Source organism: Vombatus ursinus, unplaced genomic scaffold, assembly GCF_900497805.2.
Source record: "Vombatus ursinus unplaced genomic scaffold, bare-nosed wombat genome assembly UNPS02000582.1, whole genome shotgun sequence".
NCBI classification, from domain to species: Eukaryota; Metazoa; Chordata; class Mammalia; order Diprotodontia; family Vombatidae; genus Vombatus; species Vombatus ursinus.
In genome coordinates, this window is record NW_020940360.1 from 4,215,005 (window position 1) to 4,222,247 (window position 7,243).

At 38.4% G+C, this 7,243-nt stretch overlaps 1 pseudogene; it reads left to right on the top strand.

Annotated features, from left to right (window-relative positions):
* Positions 1-1,755: 1,755 nt before the first annotated feature.
* LOC114038994 lies at positions 1,756-2,046 on the top strand (annotated as a pseudogene).
* The last annotated feature ends 5,197 nt before the right edge of the window (positions 2,047-7,243 follow it).

Sequence of the window (7,243 nt, forward strand, 5' to 3'; positions counted from 1 at the left end):
TTCAGTTAAAGTATTATCTGCAGCTCTGGGTACTGAGGCATTTACTAGCTGAAGTTTATTTAGAGGAAAGTGAAAAGGACGGTGAAAAGATAAGGTTGGAGAAGATTTAAGCTCAATGTATGGAAAAACTTCTTAATGACGAGAGGTGTTCAAAAGTAGCATCAGAGGCCTCAGAAATTAATGGCTTCCTCTTCACTAAAGGGTCTTCAAGGGGAGGTTGCATGACTATTAATATCAGAGCCATAAATTTCGATCTGGACTAGGCTTTACTGGTGTGCTAATCCAACACCCTCATTTTATAGACAAGAAACCTAAATTTATAGATATTTATAGATAAGGAAGTTAAATTGCTTGCTCAATATCTCATGAGTAGAAAATAGCAGAACTGATGTTCAAACCCAGGTTCTTGAACTTCAAACACAGTGTTCATTACAACAAAGCACCCTTATCATTCATACCGAAGATGGCTTTTTCATTCAGATTCTGGTTGGATTCCATGGCCTCTGAGGTCCTTTCTAATCCTGCAAATCTGTAATTCTGTTGACTGAAAAGCATTAGAGCTTTGAACAGTGGTCAGAAAGAGGGTTGTAGGTACTGGCCATCAACACAGCTTCTCCAATTATTTGAGGAAAGCTTCTTCCCTGAGGCCTAATACCTGTTAACTCATTCAGTTCAACACCTAGGAAACTGCCACTTGATATATCCTTTCCCAATGACTCCATTTTGATATAGTGATCCAGCCCAAGTTAGCTATCCTGGTGAAGGGTCGTACGTAGATAAAGAGTTAGGGATTTCTGAGGTCTCCTATCTTTTAATTTAACTATCTCCTTTGTGAGTTGAGAAAATAAATTCCCAGGAAGTTAAATAATTTGTTCAAGGTCACGAAGATCAGCTGTGAGATTTGAATCCAAATCTTCTGACTTCAGAAGCACCGATTTTGACCTTTAGGTCAGTTGGTCAATAAATAAATATTTATTAAGGATCTATTACATGCCAAGCACTGTGCTAAGTGCTGGGGATACAAATACAGTCCCTGCCCTCAATGAGCTTACATTCTAATGGGGGAAGACAATTCACAAAAAAATAAAAAAGTTAACGAGAAGGTATCTGGCACTAAGGCATATAGCTGGGTAGGAAACGGGGAAAAATATTGTGCTGAGCCTTCTCCTTAAATAGAAGCCCCAGAGCACATGGTCCTACCCTCCAGTCAAAGGGTCCAATCAGAAGAGTAGTCAACAGAGTGTAACTATCCCTTCTACATCACCAGGGTTAGAAATGCAGTGCCCCACAATCTGGAAAATCTGCATAAAATTTTTTGGCCTTCCCTTTGTATCAGAAAAGAAGTCTGAATTATTATGGTATTAAAAGATAAAATATGTTGATATTATATAACAATATACACATATTTTATGCATTTCTGAGTCTCCAAACTTTTTCTCTGTTGTCTAAGGCTTCTGAAAAATCCCCCCAAATTCCCATGTAATTTCTTATGCTAACCTACAATATATCAAAACCACTATGGAGAAAGTCATAATGTGGAAGGGATAACTGTAGTTTATATAACCCCAGTCCCAAAGCCTGTTAGTATAGGTCTCTCTCCTTATTGGCAGAGATCAATGTTCCAAGCCTGTGTGAGAAGTGATGTCATGAAGCAGTGTGAGGAAGAGGAGACAGGAGCGACCCCCAGACCGGCTGCTGCAACCCAAACCTAGACTTCGCTGCTGTCACTGTTCCTGCCCCTTCACCGTCACCACCATGCCCAAGAGAAAGGCTGAAGGAGATGCTAAGGGAGACAAGACCAAGGTTAAGGATAAACCATAGAGGAGATCAGCACGGTTATCTGCTAAACTTGCTCCTCCAAAGCCAGAACTCAAACCCAAAAAGGCACTTGCAAAAAAGGGAGAGAAGTTACCCAAAGGGAAAAAGGGAAAGGCTGACTCCAGTAAGGATGGGTACAACCCTGCAGAGAATGGAGATGCCCAAACAGACCAGGCACAGAAAGCTGAAGGTGTTGGAGATGCCAAGTGAATTGTGTGAATTTTTGATAACTGTGTACTTCTGGCGACTGTGCAGGAGAGAGGAGAGCCCTTCAGTTCTGTCCAAGATTCAAGTCACTTCTAGGTCTCTTCAGTTTTTTTTCTCCAAGTTTTTTGGGTTTTTTTTTTTGAGTCACTGAGCCTCTTTAGACTTTGAACACTTCCGGTTTTGAGCTTTGAGAGAGAAGATGGAAGATAGCATTCAGGTTGCTCAAGGAAAAGACTCTGGGAAGAAGCACGTGTGAGAGGAGCTCACAGTTTCCATAATATCCCTATTCCCAGATCTCTACCCTAGAGACTTTGGGAAGTTTCCCTTTGGTGAGATCCAGGACTTTCTCTCTGGGTTGAAAAGAGTTATCTTACTCCCAATAGGAGAGTTCCTTCTCTCTATATTATCTGCAGTATTCTCCTGTGTATACCTCTTGTGATTTCTGTTTTGCTACCAATTTGGATAAGTGGGTTTTCTTGGCTAAAGTAACTGTGGAATTAGCATTTGGTGGGAAAGAAGTCAAGCCTTGGATATAAAGCTTGGGGCCCTTCGCCCCCCATAATGAACAGCTATTAGAAGTTAGATTGAAACTGAAACTCACACCCCCTAGACATAATATTTGAGAGAACAGATAGATATAATTCTAATGTGATGCCCCACTTTCCGCTCTCTCTGAGAAGGGCAGAGTAGGGGTCTCTGGCCTCAACTTCCTGCTTCCCCTCCTGGCAAAAATTAAAGTCTCTCTTGGAGCAGGGAGGAAGGAGAAGAGGCTAAAGATGTCTATCCTGTCTCCCCTTGAGCCACACTATGACACTCCAACACTATATGTGAGCGACAACCCCGACAAGTATTGGGTCTGCTATATTAGTTATTTAAAACATTTGAATTTTACTTTCTAAAAGAGGTAACCATCGACTTATGACATTAACAAAAGATTGGAAAGACTACCTAGTTTGACCTTCTATACTGTAGCAATCTTGTGGACGTCATGTGGTGAAGTGGAAAGGGTATTAGATCTGGAGTGAAAGGACTGGGTTCTAAACCCACTTCTGCTACTTACTGAGTGTGGGACCAAGGATAAGTCACTTAATGTCTCTAGGACATAGTTTCCCATCTGTAAGATGAAAGTTGGATTAGATGTCCTCCAAAGTCTCTTGCAGCCCCAAATATGCCGTCCTCTCTCTGGTTAGTTACCGTTCCCTTTCTGGATTGTGTTATTCAGAAAGCAAACACATAAACCCTACTATAAAGATTAAACCTAAAGGCTCAAAGCCTCTTGTCCTTTCCAGTCTTCAGGAGGAAAAGATTCTACACTGACCACCTTTAGGAATTCATCTCTAGCTCTAGAAATATCAGGAAGCTCTGCTATAACAAATGACCTGAATGCTTTTTACTCTAGGGCTAATACAATGCCTTTTCTTTTGTGATCTAAGAACAATGGGCTATGATTCTCCCAATGATAATATTTCATAATTGTAAAGTCACCCCTCAGCACTCCCCTGGGAAGGCTAAATCGCCCTATACCTTTGAGTTTTAATCATCAATATTATTGTGTAGCCCTTTAATCACTTCCATTGTTCTCTGGGTGCCAGGTATCTCTCTAATTGTGGTGCTCAGAAGTAGTGAATGCTGCATATTTGGGGAAGGACTGGTTCCAGGTTCTTAAATGTCTCTCCCCACCCCTCTTCCTGGTAAAGCAATCTTATACTAAGACTTGTCTAAGAGAATTCCAAGGCTATCTCATGCAGGGACAACTTTCCCCATCTCACTCTAGGTATTATTATCAACTGTATTGTTATAAGTGGTTATTTAATTTACAAAATTGTGCTGGAAATTCCAGACTTCTGGGCACCGATGCCAAGAGTCAGCACTGCATTAATAGCCAGACAACTACCAGGCCAGGGAAGGGCCAAAGTAAAGACAAATTCTTTACATGACCTGTGTCAAAGGCCTGTCTAAAAAAGTCATCTAGGTTTCTGTAGGTGGCTCAGGGTAAACTGATCCGGGAGACTCTCAGTTCAGATGTGAGGGCATCTGCATGTCTATAAACTTGAAAATTTAACAGTTATCAAATGTTTTGTCCAAAATTAGTGAAAATGGAAAGGAAGAGGTGATTGAGAGAGATAAAGAAAAGATAGCATCAATAAGATTTGGCAACTGATCGAATGTTGGAGAAGCTTGAAAAATCAAGAATAAGTCCAAAATGTTTAACCCAAAGGCCTTTCACAATCTACCTTTACAGGTTCTTTCACACATTGTATGTTCTAGACTAACTGACTTGCTTGTTGCCGCTTATACATTTCATCTCCTCTCTCCACACATTTGTACAAATATGCACCCATGCCTGAAAGTTACTCTCTCTTTACTTCTACTTTAATGTATCCCTAGCTTCCTTTCAGTTTCTCCTACAAGAAGCCTGTCCTGATTCCTCCTAGTTGCTAGTACTCACACCCCGGAAATTACTCTGCGTGTGCATGCTTGTATGTACATATGTGTATATGTGTGTTATTGTATATGTGTATTTGTTGACATCTTTTGCCCCCAGTTGCACTTAATTTTCTTTCTATATGGTGTTGCTCACTCCCAATATATTGTAAAGCCATTGAAGCCATGGACTCTTTGTTTTTGTTTATTCAGTGCCTAATATAGCACATGGCACATAGTAGGTGCTAAATAAATGTTTGATGAACTAATTTGAATGGACACATAAATAAGATCATGACTGGACTCAATATATGTAGAAAGAGGGAAAAATGAAAAGGGAGGAGACAGGTTGTGAGGAGGAGACCAGAGAATCATAGCATTTCTGAAATGGAGAGAACTGGAAAAATCTTTTGCTCAACTCCCTCATTTTATATATGGGAAAAATGTGGTCTCAGGAGAAGAAATATCTTGCCCAAGGTTGCATAATGAGTTAGTAGAATGACAAGTTTCCTTTCAGATACAGAGTTTCAGGAGATTGTTGGTTATCTAAGTGCAAATGTTCAGGAGACAGAGATAGAGGATAGTTAGGAAAGGGATTAAGGTTACAGAGGTAGATTTGGAAGTCATGCACATAGAGGTGAAAAGGACAGCCATAAAAGTAGAGAAGACCAAAAAAAAAACCAAAACCAAGGACTGAGAATTAATTGAATAATTTATTTAGCACCTACTCTGTGTAAAGCAACTAGGTGGTACAGTGATGAGAGCACCAGCTCTGGAGTCAGGAAGACCTGAGTTCAGATTCAGCCTCAGACACTTATGCTGGATGACCCTGGGCAAGTCATTTGGCCCTATATGCCTCAGTTTCCTCATCTGTAAAATGACCTGGAGAAAGAAATGGGAAATTACTCCACTATCTTTGCCAAGAAAACCCTAATGGGGTCACAAAGAGTCAGACACAACTGGATAATGACTCAACACAACAATAAAAACATTGTTTAAAGCACTGAGGACAACAATAGTTCATGCTTATTTAGCAAGTTGAGCTTTAAAAAGCTCTTTTCTCTGAATAACCCTATGAGATAAGCAGTGCAAGAATATTATTATTCTCATTTTATAGGTGAATAAACTGAAGTACAGTGAGTTAAAAATGACATCCCAAATGCCCTAAAGAGTCAGAGTTAGTACCTAAAACCAGGTCTTCTGATTCTCAGGGAAGTAGTTTGTTTGCTTTTTCTATTATACTACATTATCTCTATGATATTTACTATTCCAACAAACTTTTACTAATCATCTACTATAACCAAGTCATTGAGAATACAAAGAGAGATATGACACAAGACACTCTGCCCTCAAAACCTTACAATCGTGGGATAATAATATTTTGAAAGAGCCTATATAGATTTATTTTTCAAAAAATTATGTACTATGGGGTAGCTAGGTGGTGCAGTGGATAAAGCACCGGCCCTGGAGTCAGGAGGACCTGATTTCAAATCCGGTCTCGGACCAGATGCTTGACACTTATTAGCTGTGTGGCCTTGGGCAAGTCACTTAACCCCAATTGCCTAGCCAAAAAAAAAAAATAATAAAAAATTTTTAAATTATGTACTATGATGAGGTTGGCATCAAGAATGAAAGGTTGGTTTAACATTAGGAAAACTACAAACATGTGAGACTATATTAACATTTTAAAAATCACATGATCATGTTAAAGGATGAATAATTTTGTTTTTTACAAAAGAGAATACCCGTTTATGTTTTAGAAAATATACAAATGAATGGACTTTCCCTAATTATGGTAAACAGTCTCTACTGGAAACCAAGAAGTAGCATGCTCTGTAATGGCAAAACACTAGAGGTCTTTCCAATAAGATTGAGGATAAAGTAAAGATGTCCTATGTTATTGCCATTATTTAATATAGGTCTAGAAATGCTAGCCATAGCATTGAGAAAATAAATAAGAAATTGAGGGAATAAACACAAGCAGAGGAAACAATGGTATCAGTATTTGCAGATGACATGATAGTTTACTTGGAGAATTCTGGATATTCAACCAAAAAATTAAACACTTAATAATTTCAGTAAAGTAGCAGCATATAAAATAAACCCAGAAAATATTAGCATTTATAGTTTTTAATAAAACTCAGCACAAGATAGAGAATAATGTCCATTCAAAATTTCAGAACACAGAAAATGTCTATGAGTCCACCTATCAAGACACACTCTGGACTTATATGAATATGAAACACTGTAGAGAAATCAAGGAATACAAATGATAGAAAAAATATTAATTCCTCATGTTTGAGTTATATTGATAGGCCTAAAATGCTGATACTACCTAAATTAATTTAAAGATTTAATCATAGCAATCAAACTACAAAGGAATTATTTTATAGAAGTAAAAAAAATTAATATAATGGAATTTTATTGTACCATAAGAAATAACAATTAGGAAAGGCTCTAGGAAACTCTAGAAGTCATAGAAAATGGTAACAGAGAAAAATAAGGAGTAGAACAACAATAATGATCAGAAGAAAAACAACTTTGAAAGACCTCAGGACTCTGGTCAAAGTGGCAAACGACAGTGACTTCAAAAGACTAAGGAAACATGCTTCTCACTCCTTGACAAAGAGATAATGGACTTGAGATATAGAGTAAAACTTGACTAACCTCATGTAAGGCCAAAAGGTTGATTTGTTTCACTGGACTATCCATATTTATTATCAGAGAGGACATGTATTTGGGGATAAGGGAAATAGGCTGCTGTGTAAAAATCATTACACATTTTAGAAAAGAG